Source organism: Myodes glareolus, chromosome 9, assembly GCF_982192425.1.
Source record: "Myodes glareolus chromosome 9, mMyoGla1.1, whole genome shotgun sequence".
Lineage (NCBI taxonomy): Eukaryota > Metazoa > Chordata > Mammalia > Rodentia > Cricetidae > Myodes > Myodes glareolus.
In genome coordinates, this window is record NC_142034.1 from 49810054 (window position 1) to 49828473 (window position 18420).

The window sequence follows — 18420 nt, forward strand, 5'->3', positions numbered from 1 at the left end:
CATAAGTTTATTTATTTTGTTTGTTGTTATTCTTTAAATTTTACCTCCTTGTTAGTGTAACAAAGAATGAGCAGTGACTATAATTGGTCTCCACTAGAGATCCCTGAGGTAAATTGGTCCTAGGAAGGAACTGGATAATGAATATGTCTTTAATGAGTTATACAGTACTTGGACTCCTGAGGGTTGTAGGGTGCCTAAAGTCCAGGAATGGCCACAAGAGGATGTGATTAGAGATGGACAGATGGGTAATAAGTACAGAGGCTACTAGTCCCTGTGTGTGCAAATAAAACAAAGGTGAGCAGGATCTTAAACCAGAAAATTTAACTCAGCCTCTGCAGAGCTGGGTTCATTCAGAAAAATAAGCTAGTGTCTTGCTGTCAATCTACATGAATTCCGAGTGTCATTTAGAAGTTTTCCAGGTACAGTAGCATTGTTCTTCTCACTCTCCCCCAAGAATTTATCTAACTGTGAATCTTTCATGGACATCATAAATCAGTTTTCATATTGATGGCTTCATTACAATTATTCATTATGTAATTTTCTCAATACCACACCATTTTGATCCAAGATCAGTGCTGTGAGACGGAATTCATTATTCTAGTGTTCAGTGCTTTTCTATACTTTCCACTATGGGGTCTTAGCAAAGTCTAAAGAGTGTCCTACCAAAGATGACGATCCATTTGATCTGTACAAATTCACAAATTTGTGCTTTAGTGGTCATATCTGTGATTGATCCTAGGTGTACTTCACCAGGGAAGACATAATATCATACAAATGTAATGATAACCCTATAATCAAAGCCAGTTCTTCTACATAATCCAAGATGATATGCAGGTGTACCAACTGTTAGAAACATATTCTTTGATATTTCTAGGTGATGAGTAATTTGAGAATGGTGGACTTGACATCTAAATAACACATGTAATCCATTAGCCCATCATTGGTAAGATTTGGTGGTGGTTTCTGTACTTTGTGATCTATGTACACTTGCATCCATAACACAATGATACTATTTATTTATAAGAGAAGCAGAAAATGGAGATTGTGGCACATACCTGTCATCCTAGTGTTTAGGAAAGAATCAGTGGTGTTGCATATTTGAAGCCAGTCTTATGTGTGTGTGTGTGTGTGTGTGTGTGTGCACATATTTGTCATATTTGTGACTTAGGATACTGACTGCATAGATTTGCAACTTAAAAGGTGAACATTTGAAAGACAGAATATTAGGGCCTCTGAGAAGAATAGAGGTTATAAACTCCTATCTAAGGAAAAATGCAAAATTTTTCTATTGTGTATTGTGCTCTTCCCCTATTACTTTTATCTGACTGAAGCACATGTTAAGAAGTGTTAGTTGTTATACAAAATCTGTAGATTTTAACAACATTTATAAAATATATTATTACCAACTATAATATGTTCAAAATTCATATTTGGCCTAATCCATTTTATGTATAAATCAAGTATGAAAGAGAGGATAGTCAACTGAGGAATAACTTAAGTGAAAATTCCAAAGTAACTTTGTTCCTTCTTAATTCATAAAGTTTTTCATCTTATTTGTTTTCTACAAATCATATTTTGTGGATTAAACATATGTTTATGACTTGGAGTTATTAGTATTATGGAGCAAATAATGAGCCCTAACACTGCACATATACCACATTAGGATCTCTGATGATCAATTTAGAATGTAAAATTTAATGCTAACTCATCAAATTTTTTAATTGAAATGATGAATTGCATACCATTGAAGTTGAAGAAATACATATCAGTTTAATCACCAGGCAAAAAAATTTCCCTGTTCAAAGTCATACATCATGACAGGTACTAACAACAGTTAGAGATTAAGGAAATTTGTAAAAAACCAAACAGAACAAAGTCATTAAAGACCTAAAATATGCATAGATTACAATAGATATGAAGGTAACTTACAGAAGTGATTAACAAAATAAGTACATTGGATACATATAGAATACTATGAGACATAGATAAAGGTCTTACTTAGTATGTGGCATTGGTAAATTTAACTGTGTATATGATAAATAATTCCCTTTACATATGAATGAGGATGAATCAAATGAAGGGGGAGAAGAAAGAAGGGAGTGATAGTAAAGCAGATGAACAATTCTCAAACGGGAGAGGAAAAAATTTATTTCCTTTTTTCTCTGAGACAGAGTTTCTCTATAGCTTTGAAGACTGTCCTCAAACTCATAGAGATCCACCAGCCTTTGCCTCCCAAGTGCTGTGGCTGAAGGCAAATGAGAGGGAAGACTTTTAGCCCCAGTATTGATGAAGAGAGAAATACAAGTGTCACTGTAAGAACATAGGGGTATATACCACAGGCATAGGTGAGAAAATTAAAGTGTTTGTTTCCCTGATAGGAGCTTTGTCTTTATCCTCAGAGCAACAGTGGTAATGTGCAGAATAAATCAGACAAGAGATGATGGAACTCCTCTGTTAGAATGTATAAATGAAGCATGTTGAAGGAGAAGAGAAGGGTCAAGAAAAATAAGAACATGGACATGAACTGAATCTGCTTCTGTGTTCCAGTAAAGAAAAGAGGTGAAGTATGGACATAATCACTCAGAAAAGAATGAATAAATTAGCTGGGGAATAAATGATAGACTCTGTATAATATGCAACAGTAATTCAAGGTAAGGGAAATGTGTCAAATTAAGAGATTTCTGACACAAACTAGAATTTCTTTAACTATCCAGTGAGAGACTGGAGAGGTAGGAGGTTGAGGAATGCTTTGGAGGACAACAGAATGAAGACATGATTTTTTCTTGTGACTTTTGAGCTCCTTATGCCTATCATACATGCAGTGGCAAGAAGATTGTTAGTGAATAGCAAAGCAGAAATCTGTGTGTTACAAGACATACACATCTGATTTTAAATGGTAATCTAAGACACTAGAGTATGTGTGTTTTTCTTGAAACATATAAAATTACAAGCACAAAGTTTATCAAATTTTTAAATAGCATCAACATACGAAATAAGATACAGCAAATTACAAATGGATAACAACAGTTGAGCAGGCAGTAGGAGACAGAAATATTAGTTCATCTGACATTCAGTATAAAATGCATAGATCTCTGTTGAAAAGGATGGGAGATAGAATCAGCTTAAGAAGAGGCTGGAAAAAATCATTAATGATTGTAATGATTACTGACATTTGGAGTTTGAGGATATAGTCACTGTAATCATTGTCAGATCTCTTTTTGTATAAATATATCCAAAATATATATTCATTTTTTTATTTGAAAGGATACTCATATTTTCTTCTTAGGATACTGGGTAATACGTATGATAATGAAAAACCAAACTGTCATCTTTGTTTTCATCCTCCGGGATCTGCCCATTCCCCCAGAGCATCATCCACTGTTCTATGTCCTGTTCCTGGCCATGTACCTCACCACCATCATGGGGAATCTCATCATCATCACACTCATTCTACTGGACTCCCATCTCCACACACCTATGTACTTCTTTCTCAGTAATTTGTCCTTCTCTGACCTCTGTTTTTCCTCTGTCACAATGCCAAAGTTGCTGACGAATATGCAGAGCCAGGATCCATCCATCTCCTATGTGGGTTGTCTGACACAAATGTACTTTTTCATGGTTTTTGGAAACATGGAAAACTTCCTTCTTATGGTCATGGCCTACGACCGCTATGTGGCCATCTGCTTCCCCCTTCATTACTCCAGCATCATGAGTCCCAAACTCTGTGTGTGTATGGTAGCAATGTCCTGGGTATTTAACGTATTATATTCTATGTTACACACCCTACTCTTGGCTAGATTGTCTTTCTGTGAGGACAACATGATCCCCCAGTTTTTCTGTGACATATCTGCCCTGCTCAAGTTGTCCTGCTCTGACATTTTATCAATGAACTAATGATATTTATCTTGGGAGGTCCCGTTATTGTCATCCCATTCTCACTCATCATTGTGTCCTATGTACAAATTGTCTGCTCCATCCTAAATGTTTCATCTGCTCGGGTTATCCACAAGGTCTTCTCCACCTGTGGCTCCCACCTGTCTGTGGTCTCACTGTTCTATGGGACAATTATTGGTGTCTACTTCTGTTCATCAGCTAACAACTCGACTGTGAAGGAGACTGTCTTAGCCATGATGTACACAGTGGTGACTCCCATGCTGAACCCCTTCATCTACAGCCTGAGGAACAGAGATATGAAAGAGGCCCTGATAAGAATCCTTTGCAAGAAGAAAATCACCTTTTAATGACAACACTGGAAATTTTACTTAATTTCGTCTTGCAAATATATTGATACCAATATTGAAAATTATAGTACAATTATAACAATTGGGACACACAAAAGACCATACTCTATAATTATTTCATTTGCAAAAAGAGGCTTTGCATAGTAGTTCAGTTAGGGAAGGAGACCTTGGTGAATGAGTGACATCATCCACTGCCTTGCAAGTGTGAGTCTAGAAAAAGCATTAGATAAGAGCCACTTTTGAATCGATTTTTATTACTCAAATGCCTTTTTAAATTGAAAACAAATTCTTCAATGAATTCTCCCTAATGTTTAGCTGTGGGTCTTTTTCTATTTTCAACAGTTGTTTGAAGGAGTCTAACTGATGTATTAGGCATAATTTTATTTCCTTTTTTCTGACTTGTTTGGTTCTATAATAAGTCTTCAGGACATTAGACTTCTCTTACTTCAGGCAATGTCAGGGGTATTCTCCCTCTTAAGACATGGGTCTCACATAGGACCTGTTAATTGGTCACTCCCATTTATTCTGTACCTCTTTTATTGTAGCACATCTTGTTGGCAGAAAAAAAATATAAATCAAAAAATTTGCAGTTGGGTTAGTGCTTCATTCCCTCCACTATAAGGCTTGCCTGGAGTCTTAGGTAGCATCTCCCTAACTGATTCCATGGAGTTTACATTGCACTGTGTTTCTTCCCTAGCACTGAATTGCCCCAAGTTTCAGTTGTTCCTCCCATTACACTCTCCCTCCATACTTCTCCTACCTGATCCTGCCTTTTCACATCCCTGCCTTCACCCAGTTCATCCTCAATATCTATTATATTTCCCCTTCCTCAGGAGATTCATGCATCTCCTCTTGAGCCATCCTTGTAACTTGGCTTCTCTGCATCTCTGTATTGTAGCATGATTATCCTTTACTTGACAGTTTGGACTAGTTTGAAAGAAATTGGACCCTAGAGAGAATGGCACTAATAGGATGCATATACTTGTTAGAGTAGGTGTGTCCATGTTGAGAGAAGTGTGGCATTGTTGGGTCTCCTATTTTCAAGCTTTGCCCAATGTTACAGTTCTTGATCTGCTGATCAAGATGAATCTATCTCACCTTCTTTTCAAGCAGCACGTCTGCCTGAAAGCTGCCATAACCCACCATGAGCTTAATGAACTAAAATTCTGAAAGTGTATGCTGCCCTAATTAGATGTTTTCTTTCATAAGGGTTGCTGTGATCATGGTGTTTCTTCACAGCAATAGAAACACTAAGACACAGTTAATATCTATGTACATGTGAGTATGTACCTTGTTTGTCATTCTGGGTCTAGGTTACCTTGCATAGTTGATTTTTTTCTAGTATTACCCATCTGCCTGTGGTGATATTTTGTTTGTGATATAACAAATAAAGTTTGCCATAAGATTAGAGTACAGAGCTAAACTACTAGCTAGCCATAGAGGCCAGGAATTGGAGGCATGCACCTTTAATCTCAGATCTCAGGAGGCAAAGGCAAATGAATCTCTGTGAGTTCAAGGCAACTCTGGGCTTCACTTGGTTGATTGAGTCTCAAAAAGAAACAGAGTCAGGTCGCTAACAGCTTTAATCCCAATACTTGGGAGTCACACACCTTTAATTCCAGCAATAAGAAGGTGGAGACAGAAATGAATATGGCTGAGCAGAGAAGGAAATATAAGGCAGGAGGAGAAAGGACGCATTTCATTCAGTCTGAAGATTTTGGAAACATCTTGCCTACTTTGGTCTGAGGATTAGATAAATGTAAAATCTCTCTCTAGTGGCTAACTTCTTTTACTTCTCTGATCTTTCTATGTTTACCGTGATATCTGAATCTGGGCTTTTAATCATTAAGAACAATTAGAATCCATGCAAAATATACCTACATATTTCATAATGTTATTTTTTATTTCTACATAGTACTCTGTTGTACGAATGTTCCACTTTTTCTTTATCCATTCTTTGGATGAGGGGCAAATCCTGTGAAAGAAGGGGAAGAGGAATTGTGGGAGTCATGAGATTCAAAGACATAACAAGAAGACGCACAGATTCAACTAACCTGGGCCCATAGTGTCTCACTGCAACTAAATGACAACCAGGGAATCTGCATGGGTCTAACCTAGGCCCTATGCATATATATCATAGTTGAGTAACTTGATGTTTTATGGGACTCATAACAGAGTTAGTGGGGGCTGTTGTTTCTGAAGCTTTTGAGTACTTTGGAACCATTATCCTCCTGCTGGATTGCATCATCCAGCCTTAATTTGAGAGGCATTATCTAGACTTATTGAAACATGGCATGCCTTGTTAGGTTGATATCTGTGGGTGTCCTACACTTTTCTGAACAGAAAATAGGAGAGAGAAATGAAGAGTGGAGCAGGAGAAGGGTCTGGCTAGAGAGAAGGGAGAAAAAACCTATTGTCAGAATCTAATACATGAAAGAATAAATTAATAAAAATTAAAAAGAAATAAAAATAAATTTTCTCATAATACACATCCAAACCACAGTTTCCTTTTATCCACTATCCTTAACTCAGCCATTCCTCCACAGATGCATTCTGTCTTCATTTCCTCATCATAAAAATGTGGGTCTCCAAGAGAAAGCAACCAGTTGTGATGAAAGAAGACACAGTAAGAGAAGGTGAAAGCACTCATATTGAGGATAGAAAAAGCAACCCAATAGAAGGAAAAAGTCCATGAGGAGGCAAAATAGTTAGAGATAAATCCCTGTTTGGAGTCCCACAAAAACACCAAACCAACAGCCTTAATATATTTGGAGAGGACTTGGTACAGACCCATTCAGGCCCTGTGCTTGCAATTTCAGTTTCTGTGATCCCTGATTAGTTGATTCAATAGGTTCTCTTTTTCTGGTATCCTCCAGACCTTTGACTCCTCCAATCTTTCCTAAACACTCATTACACAGGGTTCTCTAATATTTGAGTAGAGAAAACTGATGAAGATCTTCAGTTTAGACTCTCTCTATATATATATATCTTCACCCCCTCTCTCCAGAATGTCTTTCAATCTGTGCAGCTTTTCCAATCTCCTTCCAAATGAAACTTCTCTATTTACAACTGGACAGGGTATTGATTTCTAAGTATAGTGATGTATCGTTAGGAATTATTTAATTGATGCTTAGCTAGTGGTGATTGGGTGTACCCTAGTTTTCTTGGCTATTTAGTCCCTGGCTTCTAGCCATTCAGTCAGGGTAGGGCATGGGCATTCTGTTGTGGAGTAGGCCTAAAGTTAAACCAAACTTTGATTGCCTTAAACTTCCACAAGTTCTGGACCACCACTGACAGCACACCATACAGGTAGGACAGATTGTAGCAGAGGGTTTTGTGGTTGGGTTGGTATCCAGGCTTCACTTTCCTAAGCCTGAAGAGTACCTTCCTTCCTTTTCCAAAGAGACTGAGATGTAGGGGTGAAAGCTCTAAGCCCAGACTAACTCAACCTCTCCATGTTCAGTTAACTATGTGTATGCTGTCTCGTGCATTGGGACTCTGTTATAAGTTATCAGAGAGTTAAATCTGTCCTAGTCTCAGTCTGAGTTGTTTGGGGATCTCTATGGGGATTCTTAGGTTAACAACTCAAGCAAATGTAATAAAATCCCACCACTGGGAACATTGTCTGACTAGAAAAAGTGGCCAGGGGACCTGAGTCTGTACCAGAAGATCCATTGGAGGGGTGAGTGTGTTGCTGACCTGTGGCAGAAGCCCAGGAATCTGAGCCCAGACATTCCTCAAACCCTTAAATTTCCGGGCCAGTCTGCAGGGGCTTCTCTCCCATTACTGCCTCTCTCTTCCTATCCCACCTCAGCTTGGGCCCAGGCTCCCCCTCCCTTCTTCCTCCCTTCTTTGGGGGCCATAAGATCCTCCAGCTCAACCTGTTTGAGCTCTGGGACAGAGTGGTGAGTGCAACCAGCTGGAAGTTCCTTTGTTTCAATAGCCTGCCTACAGCAAGGTAGGCCTTTTGTCTGCAAGGTCCCTGACCAGCAAGGGGATCTGAGTCTGGACCAGAAGATCCATCGGAGAGCATTTGAAGGAAGAGATGGGCAGCCGCCAATGCAAGAATTCCTCCAACAATCTGAAAAGCAACATGAAAACACCAGAACCTAGCGAGCTTACAACAGGAGGACTTAAACACTCTTATCCAGAAGAAGTAGAAAAAAATTGACATTATGAAAGTGATAGAGTCCCTTAACGGGAAGGTGAAAAACTCCCTTAAAAAAATGGATGAGAAGAATAACAAAAAGTTTGAAGAAATGAGTAAATCCGTAAAAGATACCTTAGGAAAACAAGAAAAAACAACCAAATAGATAAAGGAAACAGTTCAAGACTTGAAAACTGAAATGGAGACAATGAAGAAAACACAAACTGAGGGCCAGCTAGATAAGGAAAATCTAGGTAAATGATCAGAGACAACAGAGACAAGCATAACCAACAGAATACAAGAGATGAAGAAAGAATCTCAGATGCTGAAGACACCATAGAGAAAATAAACGCACTGATCAAGGAAAACAGCAAATCAACAAATTTTCATCACAAAATATCCAGGAAATCTGGGACACAATAAAAAGACCAAACCTAAGAATAATAGGGGTAGAAGAAAGAGAAGAATTACAGCTCAACATCCAGAAAATATATTCAACAAAATTATAGAAGAAAACTTTTCCAACCTAAAGAAGGATATTCCTATGAAGGTCCAAGAAGCATAGAGAACACTGAATAGACTGGATCAAAAAAGAAACCAACCCCTCACCATATAATAATCAAAACACAAAACATACAGATTAAAGAAAGAATATTAAGAGCTTCAAAGGAAAAAGGTCAAGTAACTTATAAAGGTAAACCTATCAGACTTACACCTGACTTCTCTGGAAACCATGAAAGCCAGAAGGTCCTGGATAGATATACTGCAGAAACTAAGAGGCCATGGATGCAAGCCCAGACTACTATATCCAGCTAAGCTTTCGTTCACTATCAATGGAAAAAACAAACTATTCCAGAATAAAAACAAATTTAAACAATACATGGCCACAAATCCAGGCTTACAGAAAGTAATAGAAGGAAAATCACAACCCAAGGAATCCAATAATGCCCACAATAACTCAGACGTCTAGCGATCCTTCACAAGCACAACTCAAAGAAGGGAAACAGACAAACTCTACTAACAACAACTAAAAAAATCGGAGTTAACAACCACTGGTCAGTATTATCAATTAATATCAATGGACTCAATTCACCTATACAAAGGTACAGGCTAAGAGATTGGATACAAAAACAGGATCGAACATTCTGCTGTTTACAAGAAACACACCTCAACCACAAAGAGAGACATCTACTCAGAGTAAAGGGTTGGGAAAAAGTTTTTCAAGCAAATGGACCTAAGAAACAAGTGGGTGTGGCCATACTAATTTCTAACAAAATTGACTTCAAACTAAAATCAATCAGAAGAGATGGAGATGGACATTTTATACTCATAAAGGGAACAATTCATCAGGATGAAGTCTCAATTCTGAATATCTATGCCCCTAATATAAAAGCACCCACGTATGTAAAAGAAACATTACTGAAACTCAAGGCACACATCAAACCACATACACTAAAAGTAGGAGACTTCAACACTCCTCTCTCACCAATGGACATGTCAATCAGACAGAAACCTAACAGAGAAATAAGAGAATTAATGGAGGTAATGAATCAAATGGACTTAACAGATATCTATAGAACATTCCATCCAAATAAGAAAGAATATACCTTCTTCTCAGCATCTCATGGAACCTTCTCGAAAATTGACCACATACTCAGTAACAAAGCAAACTTCCACTTCCACAGATACAAAACATATTAATAACCTCCTGTGTCTTATCAGATCATCATGGAATAAAGTTAGAATTTAACAATAATTCTACCCCCAGAAAGCCTACAAACTCATGGAAGCTGAACAGTCAACTACTGAACCACCCCTGGAAAGAAATAAAGAAAGAAATTAAAGTTTTTCTTGAATTCAACAAAAATAAAGACACAATATACACAAACCTATGGGACACTATGAAAGCAGTGCTAAAAGGACAGTTCATAGCTCTAAGTGCCCACATTAACCAAACAGAGAAAGCTCACATTAGAGACTTAACAGCACATCTGAAAGCTCTAGAAAAAAAAAGAAGCAGGTTGACCCAGGAGCAGTAGAAGACTGGAAATAATCAAACTAAGGGCTTAAATCAACAAAATAGAAACACAGAAAACAATCCAAAGAATCAATGAAACAAAGAGCTGGTTCTTTGATAAAGTCAACAAGATTGACAAACCTTTATCCAAACAAATCAAAAGGCAGAAAGAGAACAGGCAAATTAACAAGATCAGAAATGAAAAGGGGGACATAACAGACATGGAGGAAATTCAGAGAATCAGTAGGTCTTAGTACAAAAGCTTATATGCCACAAAGTTATAAAATGTAAAAGAAATGGACTTGTTTTTAGATAAGTACCATTTACCAAAATTAAAGAAAGACCAGGTGAACAATTTCAATAGACCTATAAGTCCTGAGGAAATAGAAGCTATCATAAAAAAAAAAACCTCCCAACCAAAAAAAGCCCAGGACCTGATGGTTTTATCAGAATTTTATCAGAACTTCCAAGAAGAGCTGATACCTATACTCCTTAATGTGTTTCACTTAATAGAACTTAATAGAATCAGAAAAGTAATTGCCAAACTCTTTTTATGAATCTACAGTCACCCTGTTTCAAAAACCACACAAAGACCCAACCAAGAAAGAGAATTACAGGCCAATCTCACTCATGAACATCGATGCAAAAATTCTCAATAAAATACTGGCAAACCAAATCCAAGAACACATTAAAAATTATCCATTACAATCAAGTAGGCTTCATCCCTGAGATGCAGGGCTGGTTCAACATATGAAAATCTATCAACATAATCCATCACATAAATAAACTGAAGGAAAAAACCATATGATCATTTCATTAGATGCTGAAAAAGCATTTGACAAAATTCAACACCCCTTTATGATAAAGGTTTTGGAGAGGTTAGGGATACAAGGATCATGCCTAAATATAATAAAAGCAATATATAGCAAGTCAACAGCTAATATCAAATTAAATGGAGAGAAACTCAAAGCCATTCCACCAAACTCAGGAACAAGAGAAGGTTGTCTACTCTCACCATATCTCTTCAACATGGTTCTTTAAGTTCTAGCAATAGCAACAAGGCACATAAAAAGATCAAGGGGATTCGAATCAGAAAGGAAGAAGTCAAACTTTCATTATTTGCAAATGATATGATAGTGTACATTAGTGACCCCAAAACCTCTACTAAAGAACTCCTACAGCTGATAAATAACTTCAGTGAAGTGGCAGGTTACAAGATCAACTCAAAATAATCAGTAGCCCTCCTGACTTCAAACTATATTACAGAGCTACAGTAATAAAAACAGCTTGGTACTGGCATAAAAATAGAGAGGTCGACCAATGGAATCAAATAGAAGACCCAGATATTATCCCACAAACCTATGAACACAGGATTTTTGACAAGGGAGCTAATGGTATACAATGGAAGAAGGAAAACATCTTTAACAAATGGTGCTGGCATAACTGGATTTCAACCTGTATAAGAATAAAAATAGATCCATATCTATCACCATGCACAAAACTCAAGTGCAAATGGATTAAAGACCTCAATATCAATCTGAACACACTGAACCTGATAGAAGAGAAAGTGGGAAGTAGTCTACAACATATGGACACAGGAGAACACTTCCTACATATAACCTCAGTAGCACAGACAATAAGGGCAACATTGAATAAATGGGACCTCCTAAAACTTAGAAGCTTCTGTAAAGCAAAGAACACTATCAGTTAGACAAAAAGGCAACCAACTGATTGGGAGTCGATCTTCACCAACCCTGCAACAGACAAAGGTCTGATCTACAAAATGTATAAAGAACTCAAGAAACTAGACTTTAAAATGCTAGTTAACCCAATTAAAAAATGGGGCTCTGAACTGAACAGAGAATTCTCAACTAAAGAAGTTCAAATGGCCAAAAGACACTTAAGGTCATGCTCAACCTCCTTAGCGATCAGGGAAATGAAAATCAAAACAACTTTGAGATACCATCTTACACCTGTCAGAATGACTAAACTCAAAAACACCAATGATAGCATTTGGTGTAGAGGATGTGGAGTAAAGGGAACACTCATCCATTGCTGATGGGATTGCAAACTTGTGCAACCACTATGGAAATCAGTGTAGCAGTTTCTCAGGAAATTAGAGATCAACCTACCCCAGGATCCAGCAATACCATTCTTGGGAATATACCCAAGGGATACCCTATCATACTTCAAAAATGTTTGTTCAACTATGTTCATAGCAGCATTATTTGTAATAGCCAGAACCTGGAAGCAACCTAGATTCCCCTCAATGGAAGAATGGATAAAGAAAGTGTGAAATATATATGCATTAGAGTAGTAATCAGCGGTAAAAAACAATGACATCTTGAATTTTGCATGCAAATGGATGGAAATAGAAAACACAATCCTGAGTGAGGTAACCCAGACCCAAAAGGATGAATATGGTATGTACTCACTTGTTAGTGGATTCTAGACATTTATAAAGGACATTGAGCCTGTAATTCTTGATCCTAGAGAAGCTAAATAGGAACATGAATCCAAAGAAAAACATGTAGGTTATCCTCCTGGATATCGGAAGTAGACAAGATTGCCAGGCAAAAATTGAGAGCCTTGGGGGTGGGATGGGGTGGGAGTAAGGGAAGATGGGGAGAGAGAAGTGAGAAGGGGAGGATGGGGAGAGCTTGGGGGAATGGGATGGTTGGGATGGAGGAAGAGTGGATAAGGGAGCAGGGAAGTATAGATCTTAATTAAGGGGGCCTATTTATGATTGGCAAGAGACTGGACTCTAGAGGGATTTCCAGGTGTCCAAGGAGAGGTCTCCAGCTTGTTCTTAAAGCAGCAGAGGAAAGGGTGCCTGAACTGGCCTTGTCCCATAGCCACACTGATGAATATCTTGCATATCAACATAGAAACTTCATCTGGTGATGGATGGAGATAGAGACAGAGACCCACATTGGAGCACTGGACTGAGCTCCCAAGGTCCTTAAAAGGAGCAGAAGGAGGGAGAACATGAGCAAGGAAATCAGGACCTCGAGGGGTACACCCACCCACTGTAATGGTGGGGCTGATCTAATGGGAACGCACCAAGGCCAGCTGGACTGGGACTGATGGAGCATGTGATCAACTCGAACTCTCTGAACGTGGCTGACAAGGAGGGCTGACTGAGAAACCAAGGACAATTGCACTGGGTTTTGATTCTATTGCTTGTACTGGCTTTGTGAGAATCTAGTCTGTTTGGATGCTCACCTTCCTAGAACTGGAAGGGGGGTAGGACCTTCGACTTCCCACAGGGTAGGGAACCCTGAATGCTCTCTGGACTGGAGAGTGAGGGGAAGGGGGAATGGAGGGAGGGCGAGGGAAATGGGAGGAGAGAAGGAGGGGAAAATATTTAATAATAATAATAATAATAAATAAAATCCTTAAAAATGAAAAAAGAAAGAAAAAGAAAAAATGACCAGTTCAGATTCTGTATTCTGCGTTACTGCGAGTCTTCACCATGGGCACCCTCATAGATTCCAGGAAGCTTCCAATGTACTAGGATTCCACATTACCCTCTGACTGCATGCTAATGCAAACCGTCTATCCCTGACCTATCTTCCTCTATCCCTTCTCCCACACCTGATCCTTCATGATCTACATGTCTCTAATCTACGCCCATAATCTATTATATTTTCCCTTCCCAAGAGATTCTAGCTTTGGTCCTATATCACCCATATTTCCATAATCTCTCAGGGTCTATGGGTTATTGCCTGATTATCATTACTTAATAGTTAATATCTACTTATAAGTGAATACATACATATTTGATTTATGAATCTGGGTTACCTCACTCAAAAGGATGAATTTTTCTTGTTGTGACCATTTGCATGAAAGTTTGATGATGTCATTTTTAGCAGCTGAGTCATACTCCATTGTGTAAATGTACTGCATTTTTTCTTTATCCATTCTTCAATTGCGGGCATCTAGGTTGTTTCCATTTTCTGGCTATAATGAATAAACCCACAATGAACATAGTTGAGCAATTGTCTTTGTAATAGGATAGAGAGACCTTTAGGTATATGTCTGAGAATGGTATAATTGAATATTGAAATAGATTGATTCTTAATTTTCTCAAGATTTTATTATTTTATCCAAACTTCTGAATTGACCTCAACAAAATATTTAAATATGAATAAATTTATGTTTCATGATCCTAGGATGCCCCAACGCCTCCAAATATTTCAAATACAACCTCTTTCTACTATGTCCTCCTAATCTTAACCTAACTTTCACTTCTCTTTCATTTTCTTTATTCCATTTTTTAAAAAATATAGACAGGGTTTTTTTTATGTAGACCTGGCTGCCTGGAACTCACTTGAGGGTGGCCTCAAACTCACAATGATCCACCTGCCTTTACCTCCCATATGCTGGGATTAAAAGCATGTACAACCACTGCTCAGCCTTCTTTTTATTTCTATGGTGTCAATTGTGACCTGTCCTAATCATAAAATAAGTTTTGAGATACTCTTGCATAATGACATTATTTGTTCCATTTTTCTTTCCCTGAAATGACTAAGTACAGGCCATTCAAAGGATACCTACCCCAAATCAAAGAAAGGGTCTGGTAGCAGAACAATATTCAGTTTTTAACACCATTTTCATTTTTTAATTTGGCCTGCAAAATTCCCTCTGCAGATATTTCATAGAATGTGAAAATTATGCTGTTCAACCATATTCATTTCACATGAGTGGTGAATGTTCTAGTGTGCCATGAACTAGATCTCTTACCTTGATCCATTCATTCCCTTAATTGTCCTGATAAATTATACTGTAAAATATGTTCCTCCATTCTAGACACCATTGACTTCCTCATCTTTAATGTTCATTTCCTCCATAGCTTATCTGCTCTTCTGTCCAGTGCACAGCTTCATGTAAGGCTTTATGAGCCTAATACACACAAACTTGAATGCTATGTTCCAAAGCATCTTCTCATTGTCCTTTCATGTTTTGATTTTGTGTTGTCACCTCCTATCCAGTTACCTGAGCAGCCAATTGTCAGTGTACAAAACTATCTAGATGGATTAATATCCAGGTTTTCAATTTGATTCCGTTGGTCAACCTCTCTTTTTTGTCAATACCAGACTGTTTTCATTACCATAGCTCTGTAATAGAGCTTGATGCCAGGGATGGTGATACCGCTGGAAGTTCTTTTATTGTGCAGGATTGTTCAGGTTATCCTGAGTTTTGTGCTTTTCCATATGAAGTTGATTATTGATCTTTTAAGGTCTGTAAAGATTTTTATTGGGATTGCATTGAATCTATAGATTTCTTTTGGTAGGATTGCCATTTTTATTATATTGATCCTATCTATTCAAGATATCTTCTTCAATTTCTTTTTTCAAGGACTTAAAGTTCTTCTTGACCAGGTCTTCCACTTCTTTGGCTAGTGTTACCTAAGATATTTTATGTTAATTGTGACTACTGTGAAAGGTGATGTTTCTCTGATTTCTTTATCAGCTTCTGTTCTTATGAAGATAAAGAAACAATCATCAGAAAGGTGGGCAACAAACAGGAAAGTGCCAGAAAAAGTGAACTTGAACATGGTAGTGTGGATAGGAAATGGAACAGGCTGTTTGGGATATCAAAGGACATGGAATGGGTTATCAAGTCTCTGGTGGCAAGGCTAACAGGAAAAGTGACACCTATTCTTCAGTGTATGTTCTGCAAGAGCTTTGAAACAGCTGTGGAGAACTGGAGTGCTGCTGGGCACTGCTGGCAACTCAGAGAAAGCTGTGGGTTCCTGGCAACTAGGGTTACAAAGGCAAGCAATTACCCTCTAAGGATGAGTTGCTGTAACATTAAGCTAGAGCATCCACATAGAAGAAGACAAAGAGTTGACTCACAGTAAAGATTAAAACTAGGAATTTGGGAAGCTAGGGAGATTGAAGTGTGGTTAGAACTGGATGCTCTTTCTGAGGACCTGGGTTTAATTCCCAACACACACATGGCACCTATTTGTAACTCTAGTTCCAGAGGACCCTACCTGCCATCCCAGTTCCAGAGGATCTGATGCCCTCTTTGGGCCTCCCTGGGCACCAGGTATGTAAGTGGCCCGCAGACATGAGTATATGCCAAACACTCACACACATAACAACAGCAATAGCAGAAATAGCATGGGGGTGCAAAGAAAGTAAATTTTCAGAGGTATAGTAAATAAGAAGAGGTATGGAGCTTGGAAGAGAATATATGAGAAGTTGGAATTGAGGAGGGATATGATCAAAACACATTGTAGACACATATGAAACTTTCAGGTAATAGATGAATAAAATGAAAACATAAGATAAAAATTATCTACAAATATAGATGATTTATACAGCTTTTATGTTGTCCCTTGTTTCACTGAATAACATTTGTGGAATATTATTTTCTGTGTGGTTGTCAAGGTCACTCGAGTTCTTACCATAAATAAACTAAAATTTCAGTGATATAGAATGATCAATGGTAAAGGATAATATTAACATATAAGTTAAACCACTTTCCTCTACATGAGAAAAGTTAATATTTTAACATGTAGTAGATCATACAATCAGTAATAATGAAAACTAGAGCAGATCTAAAATTCACACGAGAAAAAGACAATCTGTTCAACAAATAGTACCTGGAACACTGGATATACACACGCAGAAGAGTGAAAGTATATCATTATTTCTTACTGTGTGGGAAATCAAAGTGTGCATAAAAACAGGTATATTTATCAATAGAATCTTTCTGAACACTCAGATAAAAATCCAGGGACTTAATTTCACAGGAATTCTTACATAGAAATAAAAATTCACACTACTAAAAAGAGAGCGTCTTCAATAGTATCCTCAAATACGAGGGATCTACTTTGAAGAATAGGTGGAGATTTTCTAAGGGCCAAAGGTAATGGGTAACTCCAACAAAACAATGTCTTTCATAAACACCAGTTCTGACATTTGTATCAACTTACAAAGACTGTGGCATCATACACAGGTCCTGCCAAAATTAAATGAGACTGGGTGTCAGCTTCCACCATGAACTAAGAAGATATCTGAAATTGATACCTGATAGCAAAATAAAAAACAGTTTTCATCAGTGGAGCCTAACTGGGTATATTAACAATAGTTCAATGTAGGCCCTATGTTTATGAGAAGTAGCCAACACTAAGTGAATTCAGTATTTTTGTACACGTTTGGCTTCATCTTGATTCGGTGAGAATTTTTTGTCTTATTGGTCTTTTGCTTTTGTGTTTTCCTCAGTTATGATAAAAGATAAAATAGATACAAATATTGTAACTAGTTTTTGCTTAATACCTGTTTTGTTATGTGTAGTTTTACTAAGTTAAAGCCTTCCTTTTTGTTTAAACAGAAAAGGGAAAATGGGTAGAAGTTCCTTCTGTTTATGTTTGCTTTCATTGGTTAATGAATAAAGAAATTGTCTTGGCCTAGTTGATAGGGCAGAACTTAGGTAGGCAGAGAAGATAGAATTGAATGCTGGGAAGAAGAAACGCAGAGTCAGATAGAGACACCATGGATCTGCCGCCAGAGTAAGACATGCTGCTGAAACTTATCTGGTAAGCCACTGCCATGTGACAATACACAGATTAATAGAAATGGGTTAAACTAAGATATAAGAGTTAGCCAATAAGAAGTTAGAGCCAATTGGCCAAGCAGTGTTTTAATTAATACAGTTTCTGTGTGGTTATTTTGGGGTAAGCTAGCCGGGCAGCAGGGATGAAGAAGTGGGTTTCTCCTTGCATCAGTGGTAGTGCATGCCTTTAATCCCATCACTCAGGGGGCAGAGGAAGGATAATCTCTGTGAGTCTGAAGCTAGACTGGTCTACAAGAACTAGTTCCAGTACAGGCTTCAAAGCTACAGTGAAACCCTGTTTTGAAAAAAAAAAAAGAAGAATGCTCCCTCTGATAATATATGACATTTGTGCAATAGTTGCCAGAAACTCATGGAGATAAGCAACAGGTTTCTGACTGTATTGCAGGCCTACTGCACAGTGAAGAGGTCATTCTACTACTGCAATC

General features: G+C 37.8%; 1 pseudogene; it reads left to right on the top strand.

Moving 5' to 3' along the window:
• The first annotated feature begins 3300 nt into the window (after positions 1-3300).
• LOC125403081 (olfactory receptor 1468-like) lies at positions 3301-4241 on the top strand (annotated as a pseudogene).
• Positions 4242-18420: the final 14179 nt, after the last annotated feature.